We start from the raw sequence: 15241 nt of genomic DNA, 5'->3' as shown, positions 1-15241 counted from the left end.
TTCTGGCCAGAACATTCTGAAAAAGTGCCCCATTTCTACCAGCCGAGTTGGAACCATCTTGAGCAGCTGGTACCCAAAACAGGTCTTATTGTAGCGCTATTCAGCATCATGACATCATATTAAACAGGGGGAGTTGTTGTGGGGCCCCAACTTCTTTTTGGAAACTTCAAAGATTGCCGCGCACTGCGGCACCCATGTGCGCTCTGTGTGCTAGAACCCAATTCACGAGCTTCCGGAAAGGGGCTCGATGTTGAGAATACACACGCAGAGACAGACCGACAGACAGACCTTCTTACACTGGTACCAAAAAGCCCATCTTTAATAGCACCATGGAGGCTTAAATACACTGCAGTCAATGGCCAACAGGTGAAAATCCCATCTTCTGATCCTCTAAGCTAGGCACAGCTTCTAGTCACTTCGATTAGAAGGCTCTAGACAGGGAAGAGCAGCTGAAGGCCAGGACTTAATTGGTCCCAACAAAAGATTACAGTAGACAATTCATTGTTCATTGTGGAAAACTTAAACATTATTTATATAGACAATACAGACATATATATTCAATAAAAGGTATGATAGAGACAAAAAATAGGTATGAAGAAAAGTAATTTTTTTCTAAATTCTTTCTTCTTACTGTTCCATACTAGATGGCTCTTGACATGAGACATAAAATCTGAATTTTTCATTTAACAACATGCTTGGACTTAGAGAAGGAAAGAGCCATTGTCCAACTCCAAAGCCAGCTTTATATATTTATATGTGTGTGTATATAAATGTATATGTTTTGATCACCTGTCTTTACAAGTCATATTTATTCTTCTTCAAGATCCTTATTGGATAGTTATTTTTTCCTTCTGTCAGCATCCAAACATCCAGGATCTTTAGAATTTTTGAAGATGTGTATTTTCCAAGAGCAGAGCCCTGCCCCGACCCTATATGATTTTCCTTACCACCTGTAATTGTTGTCACTGTTGTTGATGAGCTGTCATTTTTTTCTCAAGAGAGTTCTCTTTTTCAAAGCGAATCTTTACTAATTTAATTATTTTTTTAATGGTATCCATAGTTTCTCTTCTCCTGTGGAAACAAGAGCAAAACCCATTCCCCAATGTAACGCATCTCCTGGCTTCCATTGTAAGGTCAACATATCCTTGAAATACACCAGCTGATTTAATTAAGAAGACTTTTCTATTATCCAATGTCTCTCTGCTGCTGTTGTCCCTTTCTCATAATGTTAAGAACATTCAAAGTCAATAAAGGATTATGTATTCTATTTCTGGGGCTATTTTACATACCTTTCTATTTGGTTAATATATCCTTCATAGTTTGATTTGAACTTTCTACAACTGCCTTACCTGTAGGATTGTGTGGTATACCTGTAATATGCTTTACATTATAATAAGCAAAAAAACCTGTTTCATTTTCTTAGAGACATATGCTAGACCATTATCTGTCTTTATTTGTGCAGGTATACCCATAATTTCTAATAAATGTGTGATTACTGAATCAGACTTTTCTGAGCTTAAAGCAGTTGCCCACTGAAGACCTAAATAAGTGTCAATGCGTGGTATGTATATATTTTATTTCCCAAATTCTGCAAAGTGGAACACAACTATCTGCCAGATTTCATTTCTCTTGAAGAGGTCAATTTGGACGCCAAGAATCTGGAGTAATGTTACTCACATCCTCATCTCTATCTATCAAACCCACAATTACAGTGGCATTTGTATGCACTCTTATCTTTGGTCTTTGATCATTTATAGAAGTCTGTCAGAATATACATTTCCTATTGGAACTTTTTATTTATCGTACATCTAGAATAGTATGAATTTTCACAGAAGGCTCTAGATTTTTTTTTTTAATTTTCCTGGTGAGATATGTCCTCCACAGTGATTGGGAGTGACTGGACCACTTTTGGCTTGGGGGCCTATGATAGCCCCCCAAAAAAGATTCCTGATGATATCGGGTTGCTTGTCTCTCTTTTGTTGATCTCCATTCTTTTTTACTACTGTCTTTTGTAAAACCTGAATCTCCTGGCCTGTATATATGTCTAGTGATTTCATTGAGGCACTTAGCCTCTGGTCCTTATTCTGTACATGGGATTCTTAGGTCTGAAGTTTTTCCTTTAAAGATAACACTTCATTCTTGGACATTATTTGGATAGCATGCAGATTGCCATCCTGGAGACTTACTCTATCTGCTGACCTATCATAACTTTCTAACAAATTTTGATTGTCAAATTCAACAGTATTAATTCTTTCAGATAATTTTTCAGTATACATTGATTTAGATTTAATTTTGTCGGTCAAATTAATGTTACCCTTTTCAATAATATTAATTTTTTTCAGGTAACTTTTGATTTTCAATGGTATTAATCCTGGCAGCTAGCTGTTCATTGTTAGTCTGTAAAGACTGTATCATTTCTAAAAGTGCCTCATTCTTGACTCTGTTATCAAACCATTTTCTTAGGGATATATTATGGAGAAAAAGAAGTGATTCCCATTATCCAGTAAATGGATATATCACCATAACCATATAAGCCTTGTAGAATACAATCCATTTTATTAGCAAAAGAAGTTACTAAAATTTCAGTGGTTATTTTGTCTGTCATTATACAACTTCCAAATTATTGATTTATTAATTATCTGTTATGAAATCCGGAAAATTGTTTTAGGTGTAATAATCTATATTGTCCAGCAGGTGTCATGGTTGCAGAGTCACGACTAGCGGTGCAACCTGGTGCCACCAACAGTCCTGAGTAGCGTTGGTTCCCCACCCCTTTTTGCTGGTTAAATATTGAGAAATATGCTTTGCTTGACAAGTTGAACGAAATGAAATCAATTCCGTACATGTGGCAGGAAGCCCAGAACTCAGGAACCCGGAGTACAAACCCAAAGTTGTGCAAGTCGCCATGTGGTCAGGTACCTGGCAGTGGATGCAGCAGTAAAGGCAGGGGGCTTGTGAGCACTTGGGAAATTTCCAAGTCGTCAAATGCAGTAAGCTCCACTGCAGTGAGGATTAAAAAAAAAAAAATGCTTAGTATTTAAAAAGCAAGTCAAGTTGGTGGGGGTGGAAGACTTTCTGACCTGTGGACCATTTAGGCCTTAAAGCTGATCCACCCAGTAAGTGTACAGATCCACATGGGGCGCCAGATGAAGAAGGACACATAAAAGAAATCCCACACTAGCTCAGAATTGAGTATAATAGAGGGTTATTTATTTAGGGATAGACTCACAGATCATAATCTTCTACTGGAACAGGGAAGAACAACCAAATCTCGCAGCCAGAAAAGAGGCCTGAAGCATGCTTTACGTTGGCACTTATAGTGTAAGAGGCCACGCCCAAGTGGGCGGGCAACTTAAAGGCTACTAGTGGTAAGAATTCCTACAGCATTTTAAGGGCCAAATAGCTAACTAATGGCTTAAAGACTTGGCTGCTCTTACAAAGGAAGGCTTTGGTACTCAGTGTCCCTTTTGTAACTCCAGTTCCAGGAAGTTCACCAATTTCTTCTAGCCAGTAAAATCATCAAAAATGCATAGACATACATTCACAAAAAAAAAAAACACCCATGAACATGATAAATGACCTGTGTGTCTGGGTTTGAAGCTATCCATAGGTGATTTGTAGGTTGATTACAAAGTACAGAACTAAAGACTATTGACTGCTCCTTAGCCAGTATCTATCAACAGAAAAATGTAGGCATACATGGCAGAAAATAATAAAAAGTAAACTATGTATCTATGTTAATATGATATCCTCTGAGGAAATGAGTATAACGAACTATTGGTTTAAAAAAAGTAGAAAAAGTAGACATTGTTTGAAAATGTATTTAATCCCACATTTTCATGTTGATGCCCTGAACTTTCAGTGGTGGAATAACCCCATCTATTGGTATAAAGTTAAATTTCTTGGAAAAGTCAAATGTACATGGAAAAAAATAAATATCTCAAAAATGCTTAGATGAAAAACAAATTAAAATAAATGCTAAATAGATTGAGCAAATTAGAAGACATTAAATCTTTTTCCATAAGTTTTGATCCATAATTTCTTGGTGCCCGTGTTAGGGAAAGTGTAACATTGGGACAGAAGAATGGAATAACATAGTTATTTCCATTATTGATGATTACTAGTGTTTGAAAGAGAATAGAAAATGTATGCTGTATATGAGAAATAGGGTATTTTTTAATTAATCTATTTTACATCCTGGGTACAGTTCCTCTCCCTGCACTGTCCTCTTCTCCCAGACCCATTCCTTCACACCCCTCTGTTCCCACCCTCTAATACCCTCCAGTTCCTCTGTTCAGGAAAGGGCAGTTCTCTCATGAAAATCAATAAAACATGGCATATTAATTAAGCATCTCCCTTTGTATTAAAGCTTGGCAAGGTGACCAAGTACAAGGAATAGGATCCCTGACTGTTTCCTTTGACAAGATGGGTACCTGACCGAGGTATCGTCAGAAAAGCAGCATCCAGAAAATGATGGAGGTAGATGCAGAGAGCCACAGTCAAACAATAGAGTTCATGAATTCTGATGTGAAGGAAAAAGGGATGCGAAAGTCAGAGCAGACAAGGATATTATAGGAACGCTCACACAGTTAACTGGGGCTCATAGGGCCTCACAGAGTCTGAACCGACAACCAGGGAGCCTGTAGAGGACTGATTTAGGCATTCTGCAATTCTGTTACAGGTATGAAGCTTGGTGTCTCTGGGAATCCTAACAGTGGGAAAAGGGGCTGTTTCCAATTCTTAAAAAAAAAATAGAATTTTATAAAATAATATTGTTTGTAGCTTTCTCTCAAAAATTAATTAGCAAAATGAATGTAAATCAAGAATATATAAATTATGTAATTAATCAGTTATTCATTGTTTTCAATACTAAAATTATAAACCATATGTATGTATGTTCCTCAGTTAGAGTCTGACTCAATTGTCTAATTAATAAATAGAGGAAACAAAAAAACAAACACACACAAAAAATGTGAGGAGTAAATGTTCTGTTTCTGGATAGGAGTGGGGTGGAAAACTCAACCAATTAACAGATTTTTGATTTGATACTTTGCTTACTGTTTGGTGGTGCATAAGTAATCCCTAACATGTTCATTTCTTTTTTTTTATAATTTTTTTTATTAAGAAAAGAAGAAAAAAAACATAAACAAAAAACAAGTTTCCAACTCCTCCCAGCCTCCCATTTCCCTCCCCCTCCTCCCACCCTTCTCCCCCTCCTCCCACCCTTCTCCTCCTCCCCCCACTCCTCTCCCCCTCCCTCTCCAGTCCACAGAGCAGTCAGGGTTCCCTGCCCTGTGGTAAGTCCTAGGTCCTCCCCCCTCCGTCCATATCTAGGAAGGTGAACATCCAAACTGGCTAGGCTTCCACAAAGCCAGCACATTAAGTAGGATCAAAACCCCGTGCCATTGTCCTTGGCGTCTCATCAGCCCTCATTGTTCGCCATGTTCAGAGAGTCCGGTTTTATCCCATGCTTTTTCAGTCACAGTCCAGCTGGCCTTGGTGAGCTCCCAGTAGATCAGCTCCACTGTCTCAGTGGGTGGGTGCACGCCTCGTGGTCCCGACTTCTTTGCTCATGTTCTCCCTCCTTCTGCTCCTCATTGGGACCTTGGGAGTTCAGTCCAGTGCTCATGTGTGGGTCTCTGTCTCTATCTCTATCCATCACCAGATGAAGGTTCTATGATGATATGCAAGATATTCGTCAGTATTGCTCTAGGATAGGGTCATTTCAGGTTCCCAATCCTCAGCTGCCCAAGGAACTAACTGGGAACCTCATGTTGGGCACTTGGGAGCCCCTCTAGGGTCAAATCTCTTGCTCACCCTAAAGTGGTTCCCTTAACTAAGAATTGTGGTTCCGTGCTCCCCTATCCACCTTTCCTTTATCCCAATTCTCCTGATTCCCCATGTCCCCCCTCCTTCCCTTCTACCTTTTCTCTCCCCATCTCCCCTTACCCCCATCCCACCCCACCCCCAAGATCCTAATTTTCTCCCCGGCAATTTGGTCTACTTCCCTTAGCCAAGAGGATAACTATATGTTTTTCCTTGGGTTCACCTTCTTACTTAGATTCCTTAGGTTCACCTATTGTAGACTCCGTGGCCCTAAGTTATGGCTAGAAACCAATTATGAGCGAGTACATCCCATGTTCATCTTTTTGGGTCTGGGACACCTCACTCAGGATAGTGTTTTCTATTTCCATTCATTTGCATGCAAAATTTGAGAAGTCATTGTTTTTTACCGCAGCGTAGTACTCTAACATGTTCATTTCTTAAACTTTTAGTAAATACATTTTTGGCTATTTTATACATATGTGAAGTACATTCTGATTCCTGAAAATCTTAATTGTTTTAATCTTCTTCTATCCTTTTCCCCACCTACTACTACTATCACTTCTCCTTATTCAGATCAACTGATTTAAGCAGGATTGGCAGCATGTCTATGAGCTTGGAACTATCCCCCAGAGACTATGGGCTTTTCAGGGTTAAAGCAGTTGAAAATGATTATTCCCTCCTCCCCAGGAACTCATGGTAGACAACAGTTCATCAGCAAAGGATAGGGCTCTCCCTGGGTATGTGGCTGACTCATAACTCTTCCATTAGACATGACCTTCATGGGTTGTTCGCAGCTAGTGACTCTGGTCATCAGTGAGCAAACTACTTAAAACCAATTATCTTGCCTTAAATACTGAAGCATAGATAAACTGGTAAATTATTTTTGTCAACTTAGTATACTCACACTGTTCCTTCAAATCCTGCCTTCGTCTGTAGTCTGCTTTCTATTACTACTCAGATAATGGTAAAAGAGGAAAGGAAGGATGAATTGAGCCCACCTTTTTCATATGTTAGCATCAGTCTGCCCAAATTCGTGGCTAGAAAACTTATTGTTGTATTCCATTCTAAGATGTACAAAAGATCTGAGAAAGAATTTATGTGTCACAAATTCCATCTGACATGGATTCTTCAGACCCATGGACATTATCTGGTGACAATAGAATGTGATCAGGGTGAGCATTGTCATCAACAGCAACTTCATGTGGAATTTGAATGACATCCAGAAGCTAAGAATGAAGTCCACTTCTTCAGGCATGGAAGTCAGCATACCATTCATAGCTATATTTGTCAAGTACACTTGGATATCATAGTAAAATTTTCAAAGTAGAACAGAATTCTTATGCATTGAAGTTTTCTCCATTTTCAACTATTTAGTTGCATTATAGAGTTGTCATAAAAATCTCATCTTGCTTAATTATTTAAAAAAATAAGAACCTATTACATTCATGTTTGATGTGCCTAATATTTTTCTTTATTCAAATCATGCAGAATATCAAATTACACTGCATTGCCATCATGTTACTGATGGCTATTTCTGTTTACCCCAGTTACTCAATCTCTTCTTGTTTAACATCACTGGAAAGGTTATTTCATTTTAATATATAATTTATATTTTCTTTAAATTTATGCTACATGATTTCGGATACCTGAGTAGACCAGAATATGATGCAGCAGCCCTGGAGCTGGAGTGACAAGCAGTTGCAAGGCATTCAATTGATGTCCTGGGAAACAGACTTCAGTTCTCTGACTGATCAGCAAATGCTTTTAACCACGGAGTCATCTGCCTTCCACTGAATAGCTTACAGTAATCACAGGCAGGTATCTTCTAGCAAGGCCTCTATTTGGGTATTGGATGTTCACATCTTGGGCAAGGTGGGGCCATGCTTTTGGAAAGGATGCACACAAAGAAATGTGACAAACTAGTTACAGCTTCCAAAGATTGTCTACTAACAGCATCCAAAATTAAGCTGATGCTAGCCTTGGAAAGCAATCTAAGACAATACTAGTCATATTTCTTGACTTACAATTATTGTTTTTCCTCCTTTTTAGGTCACAGTAACTTTTGAAATGAAGATACTCTATAAAACTGACAGGTAACTCTGGGAGAATCATAGGGGCATATTATCAACAAAATTATTTATGATTTTCAGTATGTAAAATTAAAACACAAATTTTAAGACTAATACATGGAACTGAATTGATTGCATTTCTTCCTGAGATAACACTTGTTGATAATGGACATAATATCAACAACTGATGTTTCCATTTCTATACACCTTAAAAATCTTAACAGTTATATTTGGGGAAATGTACATTGAAGAGCTAGCTCTTTTGAAGGGAATCTTAATTATAATTTAATGATAAATCCTCCCAATTTACTACTTTGGTTTCAACTGAGATAGCAAGAGTCACAATTCATACACTTCAAAATAATTTACCAAGGTCCACCTGCACTGCACCTGTGAAACCAGCTGGGGTTTGTTTGTTCTCTAGATTTATGGCCAGACTTCCAAGTTAATGCACCATTAATTTCAAATTTTATAGTGTCATTCTCTTAGGTTCTCCACCCCATTGCTTTGGACTTATGGAAAATAATAGAGTAAAATTAAAATTATAGTATCAGTACTATCCAAGGGATGTTGAAAAACAGGAAAGATCCTTCTATGTAACACATAAGCAGAAAAAAATGAATCTAGAAATCTTGCTGAAATAGAAAGGCAGAGAAATGATTGATATTTTCTTCATAAATGAGAATGTTTGTTGACTTCTTAATAACTCATATCAGAGGAATATTTATTGAGGGAAGCATATTAACCTTGTTATCAAACCTCCAGTAAAACTAGCAAAATTCCTGTCTTACATTCGATGCTATGAAAACTCATAAATCATAATAAAATATATCATTTTAGATAAATAAATAAAAACTAGGTTATGAAATGTATTCTTTGATGTGTATGTGTGTGTGTATGTGTGTGTGTATGTGTGTGTGTATGTGTGCGTATGCTCATGCCAAGGTGTACATGTAGAGGTGACAGGACAACTTTTAGGCATGCTCTCTTTCCACTGTGTGGGTTGCTAAGCTGGAACACGGTTCTTCAGCCCTACAATCATTGCCTTATCTATCACTTGAGTCTTCTTTCCAGCCTCATGTCCTTTTCTGTTGCAGGTGTGGTTGTTTATGTACGATTACTGCCAATGTTTTCTACCTATGCAAATACCTTAAACCTTCTTAGTATTTTTTTTAATAGTAACTATTCACTATGGTCTATTTATTTGAGTCATCTGGGTAGAATTTTATCTTTTTGTTCCTGTTTGCACAGAGAATACTGCCAATGCAGTGTTGAAACTTTGTGGTTGCTGGAGGTATTTTGGTATCTATTCTTTCTTCAAAATACCTATTGGTTTCTAAATTCTGTAGCATTTAAAAATCACAATTGTTGCTATGAACATAGGAAAAATAGTCTTCTCATATTTTTTACTCTTAGCACAATACATTTTGTATAACAAATATCATGGTTTTTTCTTTGTTTGTTTGATTTTCATGAACACTGAAAGTTTTTCATTCACATTACAACATCTTTGATAAAGGCCCACCATTTCACAACTTTTACTAGGTTCAAAAACTGATACGAATGCCTGTAGCCCTTCCTTATTTGTGTTTAAATAGGCTTTATTTGTGTTTAAATAGGCAAGCACAGGAATTTTTGAAGCTAATTCTAAGTGAGGCTGGACTGAGTCCCCATTAGTTTTATGGGCTACCTTCTTCAAGAGTGCTGCGGAATTGAGAAGTAAATGAGTCAACAGTGAGGGAAATCTGTCTTAATACTCATCTTTTATCCATAATCAACAAGTAATGACAAAATGCTAATGCATTCCCAGACTATTTTATTAATTTTTATTCTTCTCTCATACAATGTATCACAACCACAGTTTCCTCTCCTTCCTTACTCACAGTCCACAATTCCACTTCACCTCTGCCTCAAATGTTTCTCTTATTTCTCTTAAGAAAAGAGCAGGCCTCCCAGGGACATCAACCATACACCCAATAGCAAGTTACAATAAGTCTAGGCACAAACGCCCATCATGTCAGGGCTTGGTGAGGTAACACAGTAGAAGGAAATGGGTCCCAAAGCAGGCAAAATCGTCAGACAATACCCCCACTGTTACAAGTCTCACAAAACATCAAGTTAACAGCCATAACATATGTACCATACTCACATGAGCTCCATGTTTGTTACACAAACCTATGTAGGCTCCTTGATTATCACTTAAGTCTCTCCGAGCCACTATGAGCTCTGCTTGGTTGTCATTGTGGGTAATGTTCTCCTCCTCGTGCCTTCAACACCTCTAGGGGCTATAAATCTTCCTTCTCCTATTCTGTAGAATTTTCCAAGCTCCAATGGAAAGGACCCAGTAGAAACCTCCAGTTTGTGCTCTCGCTCTGCCTAATGTTTGGCAGTGGGTCTCTGTATCTCCTATCATCTACTGGAGGAAGTCTCTGATGACAACGGAAGTAGTCACTGAATTCTGAGCATAGTAGAATATCATTAGGAATCATTTTATTGTTTTTTTTTCAGTTTTATGCGATGGGTAATCTTTGTCAGCAAATTATCTTTAAGAGGTGGGACCAAGTTAGGGTGTGGCTTTCTGGGACCTGAATAAAAATGGCACACAGCCCTGGTGCACTCTTTCTGAGTGGTTCTTGGGCTACACAGCTGAGCTTGGACTTCTTGTTCCAACATTCCATCAAAGGATACAATGTCTACAAAGGAGACCAGAGTCATCAATATGCTGAACAAAATCAAGTGAAGCACATAAAATTGCTACACAACAAAAATTCCTTCATAATTTTAAGATGAAAGAAATGTTAAATAAAATGAAGTAAAAAATTACTTAAAGGTAAACATGAGGAGGAACGTCTAGGACATGAAAAAGATACTCTAAAATGAAATACAAACAAGAAAAATGAGCAAAAGAGGCAGAAAATCATGAAGGAAAGGATAGAGTATGTCACAAATGGGGGCCTAAGAAACTATAATTTTTCTGTAATAAATAGTATCACAAAATAACCTCTGAAGGAGAAACTGTGGAAAATAAAATGTACCTATATTTGTCATTAGTAAGATAATTAAAGCATTCATAGTTTTAGCTTAATTGTATTTTATTCAATATTATTTTAAATTGGTAAAACCCTTTTATTATATTTTGAACTAATTTTTATGTAGAAAACAAATTACAAAAATTGGATTTAATTGCAAAATATTAACAGATACACTAAAAATAGAGGAATATGTTTTCCAACTGACACTGACTCATAGAACTTTACAAAATTACCATAGTAAATGATGAATAGATTAAAGAAGAAAACAAGAAAAATAAAAACACAACACGACAAAGTTTCTGGGATACATTAAAAACAATCGAGCAGGGAAATTGATAGCTCTAAACACTTCCATTAAAGGAAAAAAAGAGAAGAAAGAAAGAAAAATAATTGCTCAAGTAAATTACTTACTTGTACAAATATGATTCTATTGAATATTTCCCAATTCATTTCTGCCTCCTCGCATTATTCTTTCTTTTTTGTTTGTTCTTTTTTTTTTTCAATTCTTAATTTGATCATATAACTCTATAATTATGAGAGAACATTTCAAAATATTATTAATGGGAAAATCAATTTCAAAATTAAATCTTTAGTGTCTATGATGAATGTGATCTTCATTTATACTTAACATTTTAGAATGTTTATTTTTAAAACCACACATTGATATGGTACTTTGAAGAAATACATAATTAGTTAAATACATTCCAAAGTTTATGTTACATGGTCTGTTTGAATTTCTGGTACTTTTAACTTTCATTTTGATTTAGGAATTAATTTTTATATTGTGTATAATATTTTGATAATAATTGGATTAACTAATAAAGATGACTGGCTAATTTACTTCAAATATCCCTCATAATCCTTCATTATTACAGCGACAATGAAATGATGATGAAAACATGTGTTAAGAGAACAGCCAGACAGCTGAAGGAAAAGAACATCTGAACATCTCATTACATTTGTGTGTTAGGATGCTTGCTTTGGGGCTTGTTGGATACACACATGGCCTCTACTCTCCCTTTATTATAGCCATAAAGAGCTGCTAAAACTCATAAAAAGTAGCTGGTGGATTTGTAAAAGATATGACAGCTTGTTCAAACAGGTTTCTACAGAGCATTCTAAGAAAAATTTTTACTCTGAAGCATAGCTAGGAGGCATTTATAAATGTCTACTTTGTCACTGTAAATTGAATATTCTACCTGTCAACAGACTATCAAAAGAGCCCTGCTCCTTTTCACTTCTCACACAATATAACTTAGCACTGTCAGTAGGAAGAATAAGATTTTGATACTCATAAACAATAGCATCTCTTTCTGGTGTGAAAATGTAAACACACACACAAATATACGTGCATATGTGTATATATACATACATACACACATACACACATGCATAAATACATAAACACACAAGTAGATGCAGACAACATTGCATATTTGTTTGTTTGAAGGTTTTGAAGCTAATAAGTACTTGAACATAATGTTGACGTGGCCAACACCTTTATGAACAAAATTGAGTGGTGTATAACATTCTTGCAATAATCTAAGTAAAATGAAATATTCATACTCTATAAATGAAAGAAGGTTCACTTAGATGTTGTGATAATTTCTAGGGACTCACATACATTTATACTATAACGTGTGGCAGACAATTCACTAAAATTAGATTATTAGTTTTCAAGACAAAAATCCATTCTTTCTGTGGAATAGAAAGCAACAAGAATTTGGGTACTGTTTTAAAACATTCTAGTTCAAATTCAGAACCTTGAGCAGGATACATTAAGAAAAGATTTGAGGGAATGGAGATAATTTAGTTATGTGTCGATGATAGATAGTTCTGGAATGAAGAACAGAAAGAGTCAGATTCAGGGAGATAAAAGGAAAATGACAAAGACATAAAGACTGGCATGATTTCTAAGACAGTGAAGTGAAGAAAATACAGTATATGTATTGTCATCCTACAGAAGCAAGTGGTGGAGTCAATGTTTCACTGTCTCTACTCCATCACCTCTTTGTCTTGAATTCCAAAGGCTTTCACATTTAGATGTGGCTATTAGTGTAATAATGCATTAGAGCCTTTTGGGTCATGAAAAATCTAAGAGTTGATCATCTATAGAACATAAACCAAGTTTTAATGACAAAAGAAGGGCAGAAAGTCTCATAAAATATAAGGCACTTCATTCATCCCATTTAGCAAGAAGTATCTATGTAACTATGACTACATGTGAAGAGAAGCAGAGAAAGACTTGCTCTGTATTTGTAATAAAGTTTAACTTCATTAAAGATAAGAATATTCTTTAATTATCAGTTCTTCTGATTATTATGTTAATTAAGTTACTTCAAAATATACACTATTTATTGTATTTCAGTTCGATTCCATCTTAATGAAATCATAACTTTATATGCTTAAATGTAATTTCTGTTTAATGGACCAAATTTTCTCTTATGAAAAAGTTCAAATGCTAAGTTAATGATTCTCTAATGTTAAATATGTTTTCTTATGAACAAAAGATGTTTCATGAATAAATAAGTACCAGTTAACTCATTCTTAGTACTTATATGATTAAAATCAGTTTCCAAAGGCTCACTTTTACTTCTGTTAAAAAATTTCTCACAATTGATTAAAAAAAAAAAAACATTTAAACAATGTTTACACAAAGGTGTAAAACTAAAACTTTTAACTTCCCAAGTGAAAGGCATATTAGAAAGCAATGGCTATGTTTCATTTCAAAATGCCTTGTAATTAGCAACCCAGATTGTTATTCATATAATGTAATTAAATCCTGATAACAACCTCAGAACAAACAAGGCAAGACTGTCCAAAATACACTGTAATTTGGTAGCCACATTAGAATTGCTCATAGGTGAATTCCATCAAAATTAGACAAGTATGCTGAGAAAGATTGCATATCCTTTGTTAGTCACTTCATAGAATTTCCATAAATTATGAATTCAATGTAAATATCTAGTCTATTTGGAATTTATACACAGGAAGATAATCAAAGTAAAGATGTAGGCGTCATTTTGAAAGTAAAGTTGGACTCTGGTAATGCATTCTGTACTGAGTTAAAATAACTAATTTCATAAATATTTTTAGAAGGCAGTATTAGGAGCTTACTATAACAAGAGTTTGTATTCAAGTCTAACCACATAATGAAAAAGAAAAAAGTACTCTGTATTCTTCAGAGGGTAGGTTGCTTCTTGATAGATTCTTATATAGTTTCACTATTATTACTGGTATTCAGTAGCCTCGTTAGAAGGTTGTGGCTGCCAAAATCAGTATTTAAAAATTTCTATTAAATACATGGAATTAGAGATACCTTCACATTTTGTAGTGTGTGTGTGTGTGTGTGTGTGTGTGTGTGTGTGTGATTGAAATTATTCAGTATGGTTGTTTGAAAGCCTTAGGCTGTTCCTCTCTAACTTCATAATGTCATGCTGAAACTGGTTCTCCTTTAAATTCCTGTGTCTGGATTTGAATATCTTTATAATCTGTTTTCATACGATTTTCTATGGACTGTATCTTGGCACTCTTGTCAAACAACTTCTTGAGAGATAAACCAATAATTACCAAGATGATAACTAACATTGTGTCAATACCAACTAAGTGGATTATCCATTCATTTGATTGTTGCATTATTAAACTATGTATTGAACAACCATGCAGAGACCTTTTTTAATGTAGGAAAAAAACCTGTCTTTTTAAATTAATTCTGCCCTTTAAGAATCCCCATTTGATGTGGATTCCCCTCTGTATTCTATGAATATGTTTTATTGTCATTGGTTAATAAAGAAGATGTTTTCAGTCAATGGTTTAAGAATATATATACATATACATACATATATATATATATATATATATATAGAGAGAGAGAGAGAGAGAGAGAGAGAGAAAGAGAGAGAGAGAGAGAGAGTAGGCAGTGTCCGAAAGAAGCCATGTAGCTGCTGCAGGAGACAGACTCCTCCACCAGAGCCTGTTGTAACTTTCCCTGTAGGCCACGACCTCGTGGTTATGCACAAATTAATGGAGATGGGCTAGTTTAGGGTATAAGAGTTACCTAGAAAATACGCTTAAACTATTGGCCAGATGGCATTGCAAATAATATAGTTTCCGTGTGGTTATTTCAGGCTTCCACCAACATCAATTATCTCACCAAATCTGCTGACAATGACCATGAAGATGTGAAGTTAACTGCTGGTGGTAGAACAGCAGAAGTCTGAGCAGGTTTCATGACAAGTTACCTCTTTTACCAGCAACCTGAGAAGGGGTTCCGGGAAAGGCCCACTAGGAGAGAAAAAAGTAAAACCTAGCCAT

Source organism: Microtus oregoni, unplaced genomic scaffold (genome assembly GCF_018167655.1).
Source record: "Microtus oregoni isolate MIOR12 unplaced genomic scaffold, Mior012 000001F_ref0000356, whole genome shotgun sequence".
Lineage (NCBI taxonomy): Eukaryota > Metazoa > Chordata > Mammalia > Rodentia > Cricetidae > Microtus > Microtus oregoni.
Note: the sequence above shows the minus strand (reverse complement) of the source record.